Raw genomic sequence first — 23,153 nt, forward strand, 5'->3', positions numbered from 1 at the left:
CTTTGTATTTCCATATCCTTCAAATTAAATCATATAAAAATCTAAGTCAGTTTGGAAAAGGTTCGGGTAGGGCAAAGAAAAGCTCAGAAAGTTTTAATTAGGTTGAAGTGCTTCATTAGCATCTACCCTCAATCAGATAAACGCTGTCAATTTAGATGGATGCACACACTCTCTCAGACACTGATTATTCCTGTCACATTGCCCATTGATTTTTATCAGAGATAATTGTCAGCATAACTCAGCATTAAAGAAAAACAACCTTCGGATTCTATACCTATTTTCAAGTCTATGGTTTTTACTCTTTATGTTCTAGCTGTCTATTTAACTGTATATTTTTAAACATCTTTCACTCAAAAATAAGACTGATTAGTTACTGTTTTCATTTGTTAAGCAAATTATCCATTATAAAATTTGAAAAATCTACATTAGTATGGTCATGAAGTGCAAGGCCCATTAAAATGTCAGTATACCAGCTCTGTTTTTTAAACTGCGTGTCCTGCTGGGCTTCCCGTTGAGAGCAGGGATGCTTAGGTATATTGTAGCTATTCAGTTTTTTATAATTTCATTTGAAGATGAAGTAGAAAATCAAGGCCTGAGCCCAACAACTAAGCAATAAAGAAGAGGGATGGAGGGCTGGGGATTTAGCTCAGTGGTTCCGTTGCCTGCCCTGCAAGTGCAAGGACCTGAGTTCAATCCCTGGTACCAAAAAAAAAAAAAAAGAAAAAGAAGAAGGATGGGATGAACAATAGCTGTGAGATATCCAGATCTTTCTAGAAATGGAAGTTTTCTCTGTCAGCTGTCATACTAGACTATGATGTATATACTATGATCACAGACATGGCCATGGTGATTTAGGGTACCCAAAATATCCAGTCTTGGATGCAGAGTGACACTGAGATTCTCAACAAGATTCTGGATCCAATGCATAGTATTTCATGGACATGAAGAGGAGTAGGCTGCTGCATCTCAGATAAGAGAAAGGACTTGAGTTATTTCTATAGGCTTTGAACTGGAGTGATAAATAATGAGAAATGCCCTTACTCAAAATAAGAGGAAGTACACCCTTCCATAGAGTAGAAAATGTCTCTTCTGTAAATTGGTTAAGTCACAGAATTGTTGCCAGGATTCACAGTACACTGTCAGGTTTGCTGTCTTTCTATGTGAAGTGTTTCCTAAATTACAATTTGTGGACCAGGTAAAGAGAAAATGCTAGGTGACCTTAACATAGGAGTCACCAATGGGAAATAAAAAGTGTGTGTGTTTAGGGATCTGTAATAAATGACTAATCTTTTTTTTTAAAAGATTTTTGTTAGTACATGTTTGCAGTACATCATGATTACATTCATCGTGGGGAGTTGGTACATGTACTCATCTTCTTTTCTTGAAATTAGATATTATAGAAACCAATATATGTTTCTATTAGGCAGACATATTCTTCAAGGACCAAATTTAATAAAGATGGAAGGAGTTTCACTTTAAATTATTTTACATAAATTAAACTACAGGTTACTTAATAGACACAAAGCTTTATAAAAGGAAATAATCAGTGAGACTACTCTATCAAGAGTAATAGGTCCTTGATTACATTTGAATACCATTCAATTTGATTGCTAAGTAACTGATTTAGCATCCCCTTTGAAAACTACTAAAGCATTTTTCTGACTCTTCATTATACTCTTCTTAATACTGCTTTTGTCTTATTATCCAGTGTACTCATACAAATAATGTTTTCAGCTTCAATTATTTTAGTTTAAATTGTGTCATTTCAGTTAGGAAGAAGTCAGATGGAAATGAAAAGTATAACTCACAATGGTTCAAACCATATGCTTCCCAAATGTGGCTACATAATAGGATCTCCTGGGGATCCTTTAAATGTGGTGACATCTGGCTCCCACCCCAACATTCTGATCACATTGCAATGGGGTAAGAGCTGGGAGTCAGGTTTTTTTAAAGCTCTCCAGGTGATTCTTATGTGCAGTAAAACTTGAGAACTACTGGCTCAAACACTGAGAAAAGCTAACAAGAATGTTGAAAGTAATGTCAATCCAGATAATTAGTTGAGGTCCTTTATCTTGCCATCAAGGACTTAGGTGTTTACTCCAGTGGAATCCTCTGTCAACTTTGTCTTTAGAGTCTTGTTCTCATAGCCCTACAAAAGCTGTCATAGTCCTAAAATCCCACTTGGACAAGACAGCAGTTGCAAAGGGGGCATCATTTGTTCCCATGTGTCTTCTGAAAACTATGATATCTTTATCAGAAACTTACCCTTGAATTTCCATTCATGTGATGTTGTCTGGATCAGGATTGCAGGTCTGCCCCCAAACTCAGGACTAACCAGAGGAATGAGGTCATGACACCTGCCTTAGAGTAAACCTGTCAGACTTACCCTCCTTACACAGGATAGGGTGGCCCTTCCCTGAGTCATACTGACGTAAGGATAAGAGGTGGGGTGTAGGCACCTGATTGAAATCATATTCCTGCCAATAACAGCAAAGAGGAAGAGACTGTTAGTGGGAAACCTGGAATATTTATTCTTTTCCCCCCACATTCCACCACTTAGCTTGACAGATTTCTTCTTATGCAAGATTTATATGAAGTTTGCTCTTAACTTTTCTTTATATGAATATTGTGCTCCATAATAAGGAAAAATTATGACCATATTGAGGCTCAGAGGCTATCAACAGAAAATTCAAATTGCAGAGCATTCTTCTTTAGGTGGTGAGGTCTTATAGTGTCAGTTTTTATATTTCCTCCCTCTTTTAAAAAATTAATGTGTAAGATCTCAATGTTGCTAAACATCAATTCTTTCTCATTTACACTTTGCTAGTATTTGCAACCCATTGCCTTCATACCTAGAATGTGTAAAAAGCAATTCTGCTACATGTGTTTTATATCATCAATTTAACACATTTGTATTTCACTTTTCATTTATGTACTCCAGTTTTACTGTCCACATGGGAATATTTATCCCTGCAATGTTACAACACTGAGAAGAGAGCAAGAGGGAACCTGGAAGCAGCTGTTTTCAGCTTCATATAGTGAGATAATGGATGGTTAGCAACTTGACTGAAACTTCGTAGCATTTGTTTTCTTTGACGATGCTTGAGTTGCCTCCCACAAAAGTATAATAATGATTACGAAAGGCCATCTGCCTAGTGCCACGGTTCTCACTTACAAAGTTCCAACTCTTCACTCTTCAAATACCCAAGGTTAAGGAGACCTCTGTCCTGCTGCTAAGACAGAAAAGAAACTAGACGGAGTTTGACTTTCCTCACAGACATAGGTTATCTGTCCTTTGATATAATTTAGGTTGAAGTTCTTAGGAACTAATTAATTCACTAATCAGGAAGTAGCTAGTATCTCATTTAATTGTCTCTGATCAGGCAGATCAGAGATGCTAACAGTGCAGGTGCTCAGCAAAGCTGAGTGCCTACCTTTAATTAACAAAGTGAGAATATACAACCACTGGATAAGATCACTGGAGGTCAGTAATTGCCTCTGGGCTCGCTTCACTCTGAGGAGTTCCTGTCAGACATCATTACTATCAGGTAGCAGGACTGGCGCACCACTAGGAAATTCTAGAGCAGAGACTCTTCTCCAGTGTCAAAAGCCAGACTCATTGCATCTGAACTGCTCTGCATTTGGCACTTAAGGAAGATGGTAAGAATGTGACAACCAGTGTAAATGATGACAGAATTGTCAGCCAGAAGCTGCAAGGTAAAGCAGAAAGTAGTGTGCTGAAAAAATACTGGCATGCAGCAACTTAAACCAAAGTATTTCAATGTATATTACATGAAAAAAATGTGTAGTTTGGTAGAGAAATGAGCAGAATCTTGCTTAGCTCAAATGAAACCTTTGTGGGAAACTCACTCTGAAAGCTTAAGATGCATATTTTCTCTGATCTCATAAATGAGGCACTTCAACCAGACCTGGAGTATTCTACAGGGGAAGAAATTCTGTGGACACCTGGACATGCATTTTCTCTTCCAACCAATTCCATCCGCTTAGTTGGATTGCTTAGACAGCTGAGGGTGACTTCATCTCAGACAGAAGGCATGATACTCCATCTGAGCACCACTGGAGAAGCCTGGCAAAAATCTGCCAAGCTTTGGGCAGAAAACCATGGCCACTGGTATGCTCTGATTTTTTTTTAAATCACATCTCAGGAGTCTTAAAATAGACATATACATAATTTGAAAAACTGTTGAGTATCACTCACTGAGTAATATGCATTTTGAAGATTTTTAAGAAGTAGATGGCCAGACAATAATATATATACTATACTGTCAGAAATTTAAATGGCCGTATAGCTATTAAAAGCATAAGCCAACTGACTTATGCCCAAAGTAATATTAACTGTTTTTTTTCAAACTGTCTTCATTTCAGTCCAAGACAAAGTTATACTTCAGTTCTCCCAGTTCTGGTCTCTTGGTTAAGTATATTATCTGTTACCTAGTGTTGTATGTAAACCAATCATATAAAATATGAAATTATATAATCAGATATTTCCAGTAAGCATTCCACAGAAACTCAGGAGTTAAAGGCAGCAAAGTAACCAGGTCATTAAAAGTATTAGAAACTATGCTATGTGAAGAAAATTGAAAGATATGACCGGGGCTGGGGATTTAGCTCAGTGGTTCTGCCACCTGCCTTGAAAGTGCAAGGTCCCAAGTTCGATCCCCAGTACCAAAAAAAGAGAAAGATATGACAATATATTTTTTTTCTGTGTTCTGATGTATCTTTTTTTTTCCCATTAAGTTTATTGGTACATTTTCAGTATAAAATACAGTTATATTCATCATTGGGATCTTGTACCTTTACATGAGTATCTTGGTTCTTATTTTTTTTCCCCTTCCCTTGCCCTCCCTTTACCCCCTCCACCCTTCCCTATATGCAAAGACCTTGCTTCCATTTTTTTCCTCTTCTCATATTTTTTCCTTTCCCCTTTCCCCTTCCCCTACCCCTCCCAATTCCCCTGCTCTTTTAGACCTTTTCTTCCTGTTACACAATATCAGTTATACATTTTTTAAATTACAATATTAAGATCTAGGAGACATTACCACAGATTCTACAGAATTTAAAAGGATATAGAAAGCATACTACAAAAATCCTTTTTGAGATAAATTTGACAACTTCAAGAAGTACCTTGGAAGACAAATTAATGAAACTAACTCTGGAGGAAATATAAAATTTGAATAGCACCTATTAAAGAAAGTATATTCCTAGCTTGAAAACCTACCTATATGACAACAGCAGGCTCATAAACATTTTAACGATAAATTATATCAAACAATTAAACCAGAAAAAAGAAGGAACACTTCTCCCCTCACTTTAGGAACTCAACATTGTGCTAATCCTAAAGCTGGATAAAGATAATGGAAGAAAAAAGTATGAACATAGATAGAAATTTGTTTAACAAAACAAACTATTGGAAGTCAGATCTGGCAGTATGTAGAAAGTGGTTTTGTTATAGGGATGGCAGTGTTGGTTCAGCATTGGAAGACCCACCCCCAAAGTCATCATTTTAACAGAGGAAAGGCAAAAGCCACATGATCCTGTCACTAGTTGGAGGAAAAGTATTGGACCAAATTCTACAGCTGTTCATGGTAAAAGCTATTAGAAGCCTAGAAGTAAAACAGGGAGATGAAAGTTGATAGTTCCAGGTCTCTGGTAAATTCTGCTAACTCTAACAGATTTTGGGTCTGTCTAGGAACTCAAAGCACATAGTATTTCCCTTCTGTGATAAATGTACAAGATGAAAAAGAGTATGTTAGGGGAAATCCAGTCCCATACTTAGCACTTAGTTGGTGCTTCTGACTTCTGGGTATCATAGAAAAGGTTGGTCCTTTCTGGACACAATGTCAATTGGTAGAAAATTAAAACAATTAATATTCAAATCTAAGATGACTATAAAAACAAAAAGTTCCTCCAAAGTGTGTAGTCGATAGTCTTACTTGGTACCTGAGAAATTTTGGAGATATTGCTATATCCTTTCCTCCAATAAGAAGAAAGATATACTGCGCCAGTCCACGTGATCATAACTGATGCCATACACACACTGGGCAAGTCCTTTGCAGAGGGCAAAGAATAAGCAGCTGTGTAAAATGAACAGAAGTGGGCCAGACAGCAAGCATGGAATACTGAAAAATGTTTCAAAGATGCACAAAATTGCAATTATCCTCTCATGCCCCAACTATATATTTGGGATCATTATCTGTGGGTTACTAGGAGTCCACAAAAGAAGACAAAGTCTCTTGTGTGAAAGTACTAAGTGGAAGAAACTTGTCAAGCCAAGATTATAGCCAGACTATGTATTGTACAGTTATGCACAATACAAAATGTTCTTCCTCCAGGTGCTAGGTGCAAACTGAAAATTCATATTTTTCCATAGGGCTAATAATGCACTATCTTATATATATTTGCATTCACAAATTTTGGGCCTCATCTACCTCTATACATGAAAATTATTAATGTGATATATTTATGATTTTCACAGAAAAGACTAAGGAATTATTTGTACAACTTAGGAAAGGTTAAGGAAAAAGTATTTCCCTAGAAATGATTTGAGCCCCAAGTTCCTAAGACTAGTAACTGCCACATTTCTGAAGGCATGAGTATCACAGACCAAATGAAGGAGTCTTAGGCTGAGAACAACAGGGATACCACTGGCTGCTTTCCCTCTTCTCGCCATGCTAGAGCATGAAGATGATGGGAAGAGAGAAGGCAAAGAAATGATCTCAGAAGTCATTTTGTTGTCAAAGGCCAGGTCAGAGGGGAGGCCACAGAAGTGTGTGGGAACAGGAAGTGTCCCTTGGAGGTAGCGCATCACGTAAACTTATTTATTTCCTGAATAACTTGTTACATCAAAATGAAATTATGTATATTGAATTGCACTCTCTAATATAATCCCACTAAAGTTTTTTTTTTCAATTAGGAAATCAAATCAACAAACTGAATTACAATGCAACTGTCTTCAAAACAAATTAAATAGTTTCATAGATTCAAATCATATATGCCTTGGGCCGGGGATTTAGTTCAGTGGTTCTGGAGCCTGCCTCGCAAGTGCAAGTTCCCGAGTTTGATCCCAGGTACCAAAAAAAAACAAATCACATATGCCTTTGCATTTAGGAAACCCCCTCATCTTACATTAAAAAAATTTTCCAGTAAGAATGTGAATACAAAACACATTGGAATATAATTCTATAAATATCTTTTCCAAGCCAGTATAATTATTGCTTTCCCAAAAGGAAACTCACTATTTGTGATCTTCTAAAATTTGATTAATTCATGAACATTTTGGTTGTAAACTCTTGTTTAATTAAGTATTCACTATAAAGCAACTTTCAAAATTAAATGTAAGTATTTGATGGTCAAAACTTTCTAGAATCTTATAATAAACGTGAACCTTTACATTATTGGGAATTCAAGGAAAGGAGAATACTTTTAGAAATTTTTACAAAATGGAAATATTTTCTAAAATAAGAACATATTAGTTAATACTTGGATTATTTTTCCACTATTAAGTCATTATGATTATTTAGCTAGTAAAACTAAAGGTAAAATAGATGTTCTGAGATTTATATTAAAACTGTGGCTTAGTAGAGTCCAATCTTCATATACAGAACTTCAAGTTGCGGAAATTTTGTTTGTATAGTTCTGTGAAAAAAGAGTGTATATGTCACTTTTTTGTTTTTTTTTTTTGTGGTACTGGGGCTCAAAAGGACCTTATGTTTTCAAGGCAGGCGCGGTCTGATGTGTCACTTTTTCTCTTTGCACCTAGGAGTTCAAGTACTATGAAGCCATAATTAGGATATTTCATTGATTTTTACTTTTATGTCATGATGAATAAATAAGCCAATATTTTAAGTGGACTCCTTATCACCCAACTTTATTTTTTCTAAGATGGAAATTTGAATATCAAGCTTGATTCAGTAATTTTATTACTTTGAGTCCTAATGTCACGGAGATTTTGAAAAATGCCCCCCTCAGCTGTAATAATGTGCCCAAATTAATTAAGGCAAATGAACATTCTAAATGAATCGCTTCCTCTAAACTATTGTTTGAATAATTGCCTATGCGTGGCAAGGTATTTTGCATGAAATATCAACAGTGTGATTTGAATCATGCTCATAATTACAAACTCTTCAACCACAGTAATTAATGAATTACTGTCCTGTCATAGGACTATCTTCAAACATTTAAAATATTTATTATTCAGAGATTCTGTTGAGCTATAGTATGTCCCCATAATTTTCTAACCTTGAATTTCTTCCAATCTTGTTATTTGGCTACTTACATTTGAGATCTTCACGCAAATGTAATTGGCAAACGTTTTATATTTGGAGGAAGAGCATATTTTCTGGCTTTTTTGGTAAAGTCTGTTTTACTCTCTTAATGTCTAGCCATCTTAATTCTCTCAATGTGCACTGGTAGCTAATTTAGTTCTATCCTAGACACCAAAGTAATTATTGTTCCATATATGAGCAAACTGAGTAATAGTCAAATAAATTTTAATAGAATTCAGTTTCAATTCATTGTCTGAAATACATTAATGATAACTGGCAGTCAAAACAGGTCATCATAGAGGAAAATTAATAGACCACCCTTCCAATCAAAACTCTGCAAAGAAGGACTCAGTTTTGCTGCGCTGCCAATAAACTTTCCCACATTTTCCTCATACATATTTATATTCCTCAGAAAAATCAACCTTGACTATTCTGTAGAAAACTGTATTAGACATTGTCCTTCTTGCATGGCTGCATGCTTGTTGTTTTCCCCCGGATGGAAAGTCCTGAAGCTGTATAGGAAGATGTGTGAAGAAAATGATGTCACAAAAATCAGTGAAAGGAAAATACTAATCTCTTCCCTGGAGTTTCTAGAAAGACTAATTCACCTCTCCTTTCTTGACCTCAGAGACTAACATTACTGGAATTAGCATAGAAAATGCACATTTGTCCACTGTCATCAAAATTATGCTTCTATCAGTTATCCAGACCTCTGTGATTTTTCTGTCCCTGGTGCCATTGTTTAGTGGCCCATTTTCCAGAAGCAGAGGAGACTGTAGAGAGGGTGAGGGTGTGTTTCTGCTGGCCTCTAAGTACCTCACCTGGTGACTCTAAGGTCAATGGTTCACTGTATTATTTTTCTGTGTGTGTTTGGCATAGTTTAAGATGCCTTTCAAAATTAATGCTGTCTCTTACCCATCAACTAGTATGGTGGGGTGCTAAGACTGTACCACTAGGAACTAGTAAATAAAGAATGGGCAGCAAATTATTTTTGGATTAGATGTTAGGCAGTAGGACTAGTTGGGAAGTCCTGTGGAGAACAGCAGTAGCATGGAGAAAATGTAATTCCAGAAAGGGCTGAAATCTGAAAATGTCATAAATGTTTTAGTGATATAATACCAATTACACAATGATTAGTAATTAAACTTTTTACATTGCCTCCTGGAAATTTGGATAAGAAATATATAATAGAATACACTACTAAAGTACTGTCTTGTGTTGACTGGGGTAAAGAAAGAACTGAAAGATAAACATTTTTAAAAATCATTATTGGCAAAAATGGAACACTGATATGAATAGAGATTATAGAAATGGAAATACTACTGCAACTTTCTAATTATTTTAACTTCATTACTGATACATTAATGATGAGTTTCGTTCTTTCCAAGCGTCAGAATGTTCTGTTTTTATCACTATTCATGGCAGGTAGAAAGGACTGGGATTCAGGACACTTTGATGCTAACTCAGGTAATAATTAGCTTAAAAGACCACTTTAACTTTCTGCATAGTATTTCCTCACCTGAAAAATTAAGGATTGATAGTAGATCAAGGTACCAAGTGCAACAGTTTCGGATATACCAACTACTTGAATTTTTAATAAAAATGCATGTATGTCCCCATTTTGTTGAAAAATATATGTACATCACCATTTTTTTGAAAAAATGTATATATGTCCCCATTTTGGCAGAGAAGGTCATGATTATCCAATGGCTAAGAACAACAGAACTAAGCTTGTCTTGACCCTATACATTTTAACAATTTGTAAGTCACATAAATATGTATAATTTACTATATGAAAATCTGTGTTGCATATTTGCACATACATGACAACATACATTTTTATGCAAATACATATGGAACCTTAAAAGTTTTGGTTTTGATTACAGATTGTTTTTCAAGGGTGGAAGCTATTCTGATATAAGTAGAATCTCACGATTCTACTGCTCTGAGCTAGTACTGTTAACATGTTTTGTGTGGATTTGTTTGTGTTCAGATTCCCATTAAAAATGTAAGGTTTATGAAAATAAAAATTTATTCATCTACTAAAGAATATGATTTGTCTTAAAAAGTTCCCTGATACATACAATAAATATTTATTAAATGCTCATCATTTGGCAGACATCATACTATGTGCTAATTTTTGTTATGCTTAAACATTCTCTACCTTCAACCTAGTAAGTTAGATGACTCTTTAACATTTTTATTAACTTTAATAAAAGAAATAGAAAGACACACTCAAAACTCACGGATTTGAAACTATTTTTTTTTTAAGTCCATTAGGCTGTGTCTAATGTTTTTTCTGTCCCCATTGGCCCTCAGAGACCAGTCTTTAATGTATATCACAAACTCATCTTAGCCCAGTGATCCATGAATGATGTGTGATGTATCATAATAGCTGGAATCAAAACTATATGTTATTCCTCTTCAATACTCATTGTCTTGGATCTACCAATACATTAAATAGAATATTAGTAAAAGGACAGATAAACTGACCAGTTAATAAGGGAATTCAGATATAAAGGGTAGTGATGCTGTAGATTAAAAAGAATTTATGCATTATTCAATAAGTGAAGCTAGATATAAAAAGTTGTCTTTATGGATGAAAGATAAAAGTAGATCTCAACCTCACACTATATATTAAAATAAACTCTAGATGCATTAAGTATTATTATTTCAAAAATAAAATATTTACTTCAGAAGAAAATATAGGTAAATAACTTTTATTTTTTTAAAATTTAATCTCAAATACTTAAAACTACCTTGTCCAATATGGTAAATAACTTTTAGACATTGAGGTAGGGAAAGATTTCTTAAGTGAGATAACAAACAAGCACTGATTGTTTAAAAATGTTAATACTTGAAATTAAGAATTTTATTCATGGGCAGTACCTTAAAGATAAGTTGCAAAGTAAGAGGATATAGTCACTACATTTATACCAGTAAAGAATTATTAATAAAAATATATAAAAATTTATGTAAAAAGTACAAATCAATAGAAAAACACATGAACAGATGTTTCACAGATATAGAAACATGCATGGCCAGGGGATATTCAACAATTAGGTGACCAATTAATGCAAATGGTGACTGCAAAGAGGTAACATTTTAATACACTTAATTGGTAAAGATTCAAATGTCTCATACCCTAAGAGTTGAAGGTAATGGGCATGCACAAATTTTATATCATTTGTTAGTATGTAAATAGAGCAACTAAGGTTGGAAAATGTTTGGCATTGTGCTTTTTTTAATACTAAAGATTGAACATAAATTGAACACTCATGTTTTATGACTCAGAAATCCTACACCTACATATATACCACAGATTTTGGTCATCTAACAAAAATCTCATGTATGTTAACTGTACTACCAGTCCTCATAATGAAAACTTGAAATGGCTGAAATGCCTATGAGTGGGAGCATGCATTAATAAATTGTGGTATATTCCTATCATGGAACATCACATAGCAGTCTAAACAAATGAACTACAGTAACATAAAACATATAAGCAAGTCTTGGTAGAAAGATATTAAGTGAAAAAGGACATCCTGTAGAGATTTTATCAGTATTATGTATTTTTATAACATTTTAAACAAATAAAATTAATGTATTTTAGGAAATATATATGCAATCAAATTATATAGAAAGAAAAACAAAGAAATGATAAGCATAAGATGTAATGGTTAATTTTCGGGTCTAAATCTTATACATTTCCATAAGAGAAAAAAAACAGAAAGAAAAAATAATTGCCTTGTATATATTTAAATTATATGTGATACTACTTTAATTTTTTGCATATGTCATCCACCATCAGAGATAGCATCAAGTTGGTTTAAAAAAATAGCAATTTATAACTTAACATCCATTTTAGTGGGCTTGTACAAATAGACTTCTCCCCATGTATGTTGGCAATGCTGAATCGAGAAAAGGTTAAATGACTCGTTCACTGGGAAGGAAAAAAAAAACAGTTGTCATTTATGGTGCCAAAAATAGAAGTTCTTACTTCCACCCCTGTGATCTCAACAGAAGACAGAATGTTCACTTTATCTGACTTATACAAAACACAGTTTCTCCAAGGACTCTATTATTTGGAATTGCTGTGTAAGTACATGTAATTACAAGCTTCTGGAAATATGTACTGTTTATTTTATCATTTGTAATGGCAAAAAAAGGTTTGGCTGTGTATTTACCCAACAGTGATGTTAACAGCCTTCTGAGTCACTACAGACTATCTGCAAGGGTCTGTTGAGATATCTTTAAGATCAATGACCCATTAGAGAAATTATAGTCTAAGACAGTTCCTGCCACACAGACCCTGTTCCTGCTACCAGAGAGTGACATGTCGATGATACAATACCCTCTGAACATCATTAAAAATGTGTCTTTTCTCAGATAAAGCTGCAGAGACAGAATTATAACTGTACTTTGAAAACTGTTTTCAATGAGTGAGGAAATCACTCTCTTTTTTGCAATTTTAGTCATAAAGTAATTAATCATATCTTCTAAAACCCTCAAAGAGTTCATTTATGACTGTTTTCATCAGTTTAAAAATCTCCATTATATCTACTATTCCTAACTGTTTCACAGCCTCACATAGTCACATATTCTTACAATCCCCACATGGTGCTCAGCTTTCCATGCAGATTATATGTAATCTTTATGAAGAAATATATAGAGTATTTGCTGGGTAACTATAGACTCAAAGAACTAGAAGGACCTTAGATAAGAGACTAACAAGTTGAGCAGTATTTCTCCACTGATACCATAGTTCCTTTTAAGACAATTGTCTTCATTTAGGTATGGGGATAGAAAAAAGATAATTGTAATTCCTTTTAAGAATCTGATGATATTGTGGCATTATCGAAAAACAAATCCATTAAGTGTGTTGCCATGATTTGAATGTGTCCCTTTTAAAATTCATGAGTCGTCAATGTGACAGTGTTAAGAAGTGAGATCTTTAGGAGGTGACTAGGCCACAAGGGTTTATTTCTAGTTGTCAAATTAAGGTTCTTATAAAGAGCTTCCTCCAGCAACGGAGCTAGCTCACTAGCTCACCCTTCCATCTTCTGCCATGTGAAAATAAAGCAAGATGATTCTTGTCAGGTTCCAAATTATGGTACCTTGATCTTGAACATCCCTTCCAATGTCTATTCCATTTAAAATGCACAGTTTCTACTATTTTGTTATAAAAGCTCAAAACAGACCAAAATATGTATAAAAGTTTACCTCCTTTGTCATTGAGTTATTTCACATATTACAAAAAGTTATGTGACTCCTAATTGACTTGTAAAAATTGATGGCTGCTTCCTAGAAAAAAAAATAAATCCATGTTAACCATCTCATATATAAAAAAACTGTTCTGCTTAACATAAATTTCAATGAGAAGGCTGTTTAATTTAGTATGAAATTTTAGATGATCTTTTACAGGAAAATATTGATGCCATTTATAGTATTTCTGTCAAGTTTGATCTCATCTTAATGGCAACAAGTGTTCAAAGTTGTGGCTTACATTGCATTTAGTAGAAAACAGAATTAAATTCAGAATCATAGCAGAGTAGACTTTCATCAAGACTCTTGAGCTTTCTCCAAGACACCTCAAGTTGAATTCAAGTGTTCCAAATCCTCTGTCTTCAAATTAAATGAAATTGTTTTGGAAAGGTTGGTTTCAACAATGGAGCCTTTGTTTCAAGAAAGACATTTGAATGTTTTTTTCACTTTTAAATAGTTCAAGCAGAAAGGTTACAGCAGACTTCCCATCACAAACATTAAAGGACAGGAGATTTTGAAATGAAATATTTCAAGCCCTAAAAAAACAAAAAGCAAAAAACAAAAAACACAAACAAAAACCCTACCTTCAACTCAAACTAATATATCCTGGAAAACTATCTGAAGAAGTTAAGGACATACCACAACAAAAAGCACTTTAAGAGATACATGAATACCAAATCAGCACTCCCAAAAATACTCAAGAATATCCTAAATAGAGACCATGAAACTAGCAAAGATAAAAGTCAGATGGAATGAATACATGAAGCAAGGTGAATAGTTAAACAAAAAAAGAAAAATTAAGGAGTGAACACCAGAAAAAGTATGTAATGACAAGAACAAGTCAATATCTTTCAGTAGTACCTCTCAGTGTGAATAACCTTAACTTCCTAGTTTGACACAGATTGGCAGTATGGATCAAAAACTGGAATCAGACAGTCTATTATATTCCCAAAACTCATCTAATCTAAAAAGAAATTCATAGAATAAAAATCAAAAGGTGGAAAACCGTATTTTATGTACCAGGACCCCAAATGCAAGCAGGGGTAGCAATTTTCTTTTCAAAGTAAACATCATGCTAAAACTGATCAGAAGAGGTATATTAGTTAAGGGCAAAATTTAATAGGATGATTTAATAACTGTGACTATGTACTCACTGAATACCAAGGCATAAAACTTCATAAAAAAAACACTGTTGGACATAAAAGATCAAATAAAAACCAGCACAATCTTAGTGGAGGACCTCTATACCCCACTGTCACAAAATGACCGATCAACTAAGAAAAATGTAACAAAGAAATATCACAGCTGAACCATACCTTTGAGAAAAAGGGCTTAATAGATATTTACCTATCTATCCAACTATAACAAAATACACATTTTTCCAAGCAGTATATGGAACTTTTTTCAAAGTACACCACATAGTAGTCCATAAAACATGCTAAAATAGATACAAAAGAATCAAAATCATCCCATGTATCCTATCAGATTATAATGCCCTGAAACTAGTCATCAACTGCGAAAGGAATCATGGAATTTTCACTGATTAGACGTTAAATACTTCAGTTATGAACTCTCAATGGGTCATAGAAGAAATCAAGGAAGAAATTAAACAATATCTAGGATCAAACAATAATGTCAGTACAACATACCAGAACCCATGAGACACAATGGAAGTAGTCCTAAGAGGGAAATGCTGTGAATGCTCACATTAGAAAAACAAAACAAGTTCAAATAAACAACCTAAAATGCAACTCAAGAAACTAGAAGAACAAGAATAGCCCAAACCCAAACCTAGTACAAGGAGGGAAATAAAGATCAGAATGCAAATTAATGAAGTTGAAACTACCAAAACAATACAAAGAATCAATGAATTAAAGAACTATTTTTTTGAAAGAATAAACAAAGGAGATGAACCATTAGTCAAACTTACCAAAAGAAGACCCATGCTTTGAAGCAATTAAACATGCAAATGGAAAAATTACAACAAATACTGCCTAAATCCAGAAGACCATTAGCAACTACTGTGAAAAATTGTATACCAACAAATTGGAGAATCTTGAAGAAGTGGGACATCTTCCTTGACAAAGATCAATCACCAAAACTGAACTAGGAAGACATAAATATGTTGAACAATCTAATAACAAGAAATGAAATTGAGACAGTAATAAAAACTCTACCAACTAAGAAAAGTTGAGGACCTCATGGATTCACTGCTGAATTCTACAAAACCTTCAGGGAACATATATTGCCAATATTCCTCAAACTAATGAAATTGAAAAAGGAGTACTCATTCCTGGAAGCTAGCATTACCTTGATTCCCAAACCATGAAAGACCTCAAGTGAAAAACAAAACAAAACAAAACACCCCAACACCCCCAAAACACTCTAAGTCGGTCTCTTTCAAGATCACAGATTCAAATATCCTCAATAAGATACTGGCAAATAGAATGCAACAAATCAACAAAAAGATCATACATCATGAACAAGTAGGCATCATCCCAGGAATGCAAAGGTAGTTCATCATATGAACATCAATAAATGTAAGACATCACATAAACAGAAGCAAGGACAAAAGTCATATGATTATCTCAGATGCAGAAAAATAACTGACAAAATCCAACACCTATTCAGGATAAAACCTTTAAGAAAATAGATATGCAAGGATCCAACTCAATCTGATAAAAGCCATTTATGACAAACCTCTTCTTAACATAATTTAAATAAATTAAAGACCAAAAGAGAAAAGGATATATAACAGGAAGTAGGGAGATAGATTTTTGCAAAAGGGGAGGGAGTCAAAAGATGGAGGGATGGAAGAGGAAGAGGAGGAGGAAGGGGCATCAAAAGAAGACATGGCGTGTACTTGTAACAGCTACCCACAGTGAATGGGTTCATGATGTACCACAAACATGTACTAATAAAAATACACACACACACATGCATGATACATACATACATAATTGAGCTCTACAATCTTTCCACGTGTCTGTAAATCTCCCTAGATGGACTGACAAGAGTTTCCCATTTTGGACTCCCATGCTTTTACAGAAATCTCTTTCAGTATGTATATTAAAATTTTCCAAGATGCCCTACCAGAGTAGTGAATGTAGAATAGAATCAAAGACTAGTTTTACCTGGGCTTGGTGTAATCCCAGTACTCTGGGAGGCTGTGGTAAAGGATCACAAGTCTGAGGTCAGCTGGAGAAATTTAACAACCGAGCAAGACCCTATCTCTCTCCATCTCTCTCTTTTTAATTTTTATTTTTGTTAGCGCATATTTGCAGTGCATAAAGATTACACTCATCATGGGGAGTTGGCACTTGTACATGACACATCTTCATTCTTTTTATATCTCAAAATAAAATACAAAAAAATAAACTGTGCTGGGAAGGTAGCTCAGTGCCAACGCCTTGGTTCAGGAAGACTGTCCTCATTCTTTAGGCCTGACAGCTATCAAAAAGTCCTCCTACAAATAAACCTGTACTGTCAAATTGGTCAAAGATTCAACTGTTCTTTACTCAAAACTTAAGGTGCAATTCCTGACTCAACTCCAGCCAAGTACATTAATATTTTTCCTCTGGAAAAGCCAAAGACACTTTAGATAGTAAAAAGAATATTTTGCTCCATTTCTAAATAAAAAACTTGAAAATACAAATTTAAAGAGATGGCTGAGAAATTATGAGGACACTTTTAACAGGGCAGGCAAGGCATTTTTTTGGAAAATTGTCAGTCTGACTCTAATGCACACTGCTAGGCGAAGCATTAAGTGTCCGTGACAAGTGAAACCTCTGTCTTCACCAGATTAATCATCAGGGTGGATCTTGGACCAGAAACCCCATATGTCTTCCATAAGTGTGTACATATACACATCTCCTAGCAAGACTCTTCTTCTGTTCAGAGTCTGCCTGACTAAGCAACTTTTCACTGTTGCAAGAACTTGGCCTTTCAAGTATCCAGGAGACATTATTCATACACGCGTAGTAGGACATTAACATTCACATGATAGATTAAAATCAGGGTTTTACTGAAACAATGAGCATTTTTCACCCAGTTTCATGTAGGAGGGAATGCCGCAGCTGTTACTTTCACCACAACTGGATTTAAAATTTAGAAAAATGTCAGAGTTCAGGAGTAGATTCTATCAAGTGAACAGAGAGGCTGCTCTAATTTTTTCTGGCTCTGAACAATCCACCAGTTCAAGTATTCTAGACTACTTGACTTGATAAAGCTGTCTCCAGGTATTTATGGTTTCTTTTGCTTGAAAATATGTCAAGTTTTTCATGTGTGGCAAATAAAGTTTTGGTAAATTTCCACCTTTCTAAAATTGAATTTTTTCTCTAGGGAAAAAACCTATATTGTGTGATTTACTTTTGGGATGCTCAGAAATAAGCTTTCTTGGCTGCATATGCTCATTGGCAGAAAACTTATCTCACAACAGTCTGGCTTTTGTGTCCCATCACATTTAGCAATGGAAATAAAATCAAACCAAATGTAAAAGCCATCAGCTTTTTTTTCTTTGACATTTGCCAACTTAGCTAAGTTTAATGTGAACTGAGAGAGATATGTATAAACATAATGTCACATACATTTTTGTTAATTCTGATGAATCCAATACTATTCTAGATGTCATCATACAAGGAAGATAGCTTTACCTAATGAACCCATGGTACTCTTTTTATGCTTAAAGGAAAACATTAAAAACATATTAAAACATTAAGAAACAAAGAGCCATACTTTACCATAAATTTTTTTGCACAAAAGGAAAGGAAAAATAAAATTAAATTAAAAGAGATATATATGAGTGTGTATGTGCGTATTTATTTGATCCTTATTTCACCTACAGCAATGAAGTCCACGTAAGACCTTCAATTTAGAAAACCTGTTTTAGATAACCTACATAATGAGTGAAAATATAGGCATATCCAACACCTGAAATTGGGAAATCAGAGAGTTACCTGTACTTCGTGTTTCTTTGCAGCACTAATCACAATACCCAAGAACTCCTATTAACCTAAATGCCCCAAAACAGATGAACAGATAAAGAAAATACAGTTCATATATACGATGGAAGACCATTCAGCCATAAAAATGAAGAAAATCCTGTCATTTAAGACAACATGGATGAAGCTAGAGAACATTACATTCAGTGAAATAATTTGAGCAGGGAAAGACAAACACTGCATAATCTCACTCATAGTTGGAATACAAAACGAAAACTGATCTCATAGAAGTAGAGAGCAGTGTTTACCAGAGACTGTGGGGAAGAGGGAGGAGGGGAGAATTGGGAGGACCATTGGGTATTGGGTATTGTGATTAGTGCTGCAAAGAAACACGAAGTACAGGTAACTCTCTGATTTCCCAGTAAGGTACAAAATTACAGCCAGATGGTAGAAATAAGCTCTGCTGTTTTACTGTATAGTATGGTGACTAGAGTTAGCAATGAAGTTTTGTACTTTTCAAAATGCCTAGAAGAGAGATTTTAAATATTCTCAATAAAAAGAAATGATAAATTCATGAGATGATAAATATGCTAACTACCCTGATTTGATCATTATGCAATGAATACTTGTTTCAAATATAATTTTGTGTCCCATAAGTTAAAAAAATACCTTTCTTAAAGTGTTCTTAAATATACCACCTAACCTCTGCAGTTGTCATCAGAAGATTCCTTCATTATAAGTGAACTCATTGTGGGATATTCCTAGTTATCCCTTAATTTTCTGCATTTAATTTTTCTTTTAATCTACTGGACTGGCATGGTTACTTTCTTTTTCCCTTATCCAATGAAATATGGGATAAAATTTCCATGTTACACATAAGTTTCCTCTTTACGTGGCTAGATGTCACCAAGGCCTTATCTTGTAATCAGAAGAGAAGGTGGCCAGCATTCTTCTCATGTTGCTTACCTTGATCTAAAAGCTGTAGGGTGTGTCAACATATTTCTTAAAATGAGGAACCTTTTCTAATAATTCTGTAATTTTTAGTGATTAAATACTACAGAATTATTTTTCATCTTCTTAATTAATATTTCTATTAGAAATATTAAAATTCTAAACTGTCTCTCAAACCACCAAGGTTTTGACCACAATGTTTTAATTCCACATAGCATTAGTCAAAGTATTGAATATTATATCTCATTGAATTTAATCTTCCTATGAAGCTACTGTTGTCTTATTTTATTTTAAAAAAGAAGATAAATCAAAAACATAGAAGTGATTTTCAAAGGATTACATAATTAAATGGACAAGTAAGCAAGTGGATACAGGTTTGCCTGAATTAATTGCCAATATTGTTTCTGCACTTTTCCATTACACTACGCTAAGCATGTTTCGGCATCAGCAGCCCGCTGCCTATCTGGCTTCCTCCCTAGCTTCTTCATTCCATCTCCTTTTTCTTTCCTTCTTTCCTTCTCCCCTCCTTCCCTTTCTCTGCTCTTTCCTTTTCCCCTCCGTCTCTCTCTTCCCTATTCCTTCCTACTCTTCCTTCCTCCAATTCCTCTTTCTCTTTCATTACCCTTGTTTCATCCACTCTTTTTACTATTGATCCAAGTACATTATTTTTTTTCTGGTTAATTCTGAACCTATGCTCTTTCATATAACTCATCATTAGCTCTTTCATAAAGCAGATTGGTCTGCCTGCCACTTTCTAATTCACACAGTACATTAAGATGTTTTATAGAACACTACCAAGAGCTGAGCGTATGGCACATACCTGTAATCCCAGCTATTAGGAGGCTCCTTGTGGAGTTGGCTTCTTTTCTTACTCTATTGTTATACTACATTAACAGGAGGATCAAACATTTCAGACCAAACTGGGGAACTTAGTGAGACTATCTTAAAATAAAAAGGGCTAGTCAGAGCACTTGTCTAGAATACACAATAATCTGGGTTAGATACCCAGTACCGCGCGCACACACACACACACACACACACACACACACACAGAAGCATGAAGAACAAAACTTTATGTCATAATTGTACTTATCATATAAATTGAGTGTAATGACTCAATTTATTTTGATAATTAATAATTGAAGGCAGGATCATAAATATTTTAATCTTCTAAATTTTGAACATTTAGGTCACTTACTGTAATCATTACAGTGCAAAGCTAAAAACTGCTTAAAATCATAAAAGTGATCTTTACTGGGTATATCAGTATGATAAAATTTTTATTTCATTTCTCATTCAATATCTTATATGAACATACATTTATCAACCAGCATATCTCATTGTAAAAACGTACTGTCAATGTCAGCCCATTTCTCTGTCACGTGATCTTATATTACTTTCATAGAATAAGTTAATTTAATTATTGGTCAGGGTTCTTTTGAGATCCTTCAGCAATAAAATGCAATCAAGGACATTTCCGACCACTACATGTGTGTTGTAAATAAAGCTGTGTATTGGCATTCAAGTGTGACTTATTTATCAATAAAGCAATGCTTTTCTTCCTGTACATACATACCCTTTTCTGAGTACTGATCTAACCAGTTTTGTCTTTATTACAGATTACAGAAAAAGATAAGTAAATTTCTATCTCTTTTATGCATCCATTTTAGTTAAAGAGCAAAATTTCATCATACTATTCTCTTCCTGTATATATGCCAAGAGCTGATTCAGTGGTTTCACTCAAGGATAAACCAAATATGAGATTACTTCAACATGTAATAATCACTACTGTTGTGTTTATAAAAGGCAATAAAAATATTTGGCAAAAGTGTTCCCTGCCTTCTCTTTGAGCACAATTTTTGTTGTACAGTCTTCCTGGTAATGTTGTGACCTGTATCTCTTTTTGCTCCAATAAGTGCAATCAAGAACACAGTTTAAAATATTAGCTAACAAATATTTCGGAGAAATTTTGAACCACAAAATTCTTTCCAAGCAGCCATCATTTCATTTCTGAGTTGACCTCATTACTTTATTCCTGGTCTCACTTGCTTCTACTCTTATGCTTACTCTTGTATTCTCACAGTAGCCAGAGAAACACAAAACTCAAAACACAAAACTCTCCAAGGGCCTCTGATCACACTTACAATGAAGGTCAATGTTCTGACTGTGCCTTGTGAGTCCTTAGATGATCAGTGTTCTACTAGCTTATCTAGGGACCCTACCTTGCTTATTCCACTGCACACATACTGATTTTGGGGCTATTATTTTCATGTATTATGATCATTACTGCCCCTGGGTATTTTTACTTGTTTCCTCTGCCTAGAATACTTTCCTCCTGATATATGAGTGAATTCTTCCATTATTTTAATTAGGTTTTAAAATCTGACCATCCTGACTTACCCTGACACCTCTAATCCCTCTTTATTTCTCTCCATAGTCTTGTCACTTTTTGATACTGGATTGTGTACTTATCTTAATGGAATATAACTTCCATGAACTTAGACTGAATTGGTCAGGAGCTACTGTTTATACTCAGTGAGCAGAGACAAATATTTGATGCATCCTATACTTAGTTTTGTGGAAAGCAGAATGTGATGACACGGAAGAGATGGTAAAACTCTAAAAAAAGGAAAACTGGCCACACAATCTCAGGTGAATGGTACTGTATGAAGAATGAAAAAGTGCAGAGAATTTAGACTGTCTACACAGTAGTCATAGATAGGAGTATAACCAAAAGCAAGCCTGTGCAGTTTCTTGATAGATTATGTATTTTCCACTGAGGGGAAGTCAGTCGCAGAGAACTCAGACACTTGGGAGATTTCTTTTAAGCCTTTGATCAATACTTAGGTTAAAACTTGGAGATACAATTATATCTTATTCAAACTATAGTTTCTTATTCAAACTATACTCATTCAAATTATATTCATTATTAACAAAAATTAAATAGTGAAAAACTTCATCTGACAAAGATTTTCCAAAATCACAGCATAGGCTGAATCCCAGCAAAGTCCAAATTACTCACTGCATTTCACAGCCTACAGTTTAAATCTGTAGTTTTTTACATCTCAACCTTAGTCAACTGGGTCTTTTGCACCCCTAGCTACATATACAAGTATTATTGGGAATGTGCATTGGCCACAAGTCAAGAGTAAGGGTAATTAAAATATGGATTCCTTGAGAGGTATAATGCTCTATGTTACAATAAACTGTCCAGGCAATCTCTGGGTTCATCTGGCTTTGGACAGGATGCCAGTCGGTAATTCATCACTGGAAACTTGAGAAGGGCAAATATACTAGATTTATGGGCTGTGTGCTAGATTAATGAATTATCTATCATCTAGTACCTGATAGGCTAGGGGTAATGAATTATTGAATAAGATTATATAGCTTATATAGCTCAAGGGACTTTTCTTATAACCAATTTAATTAACTAGTGGAATGGTCAATTTCATCACAAGTCAACACAAAATTCAAATGGTCATTTCAACACATTTATTTCACCTTACACCTCTTGAGAACATTAGCCAGGAAAGCATTACAAGTATTGACTATAAAGGCACACCAGCTTTTCCATTAGTATGCTAGATTGTAGTATTTGGATAACTATAACTTCAGACAACAGGAGGTTAGTTTTTCAGATTTTCCTGTGAAATAAATACTTGACTGCTCTTTAAGAAAAACTCAGCTCTTATTAATTTTCAGTATTCTTACC

The 23,153-nt window shown here is 34.5% G+C and overlaps 1 protein-coding gene across 3 annotated transcripts in view; it reads right to left on the bottom strand.

Moving 5' to 3' along the window:
- The window catches only part of Lin7a (lin-7 cell polarity scaffold A), a 148,836-nt gene that overhangs the window by 72,038 nt on the left and 53,645 nt on the right, over positions 1-23,153 (bottom strand). The gene's annotated exons all lie outside the window — the stretch shown is intronic.

This window comes from Heterocephalus glaber, unplaced genomic scaffold, assembly GCF_053883595.1.
Source record: "Heterocephalus glaber isolate CG9 unplaced genomic scaffold, H.glaber_assembly_v1.0 deba00001572, whole genome shotgun sequence".
NCBI lineage: Eukaryota > Metazoa > Chordata > Mammalia > Rodentia > Bathyergidae > Heterocephalus > Heterocephalus glaber.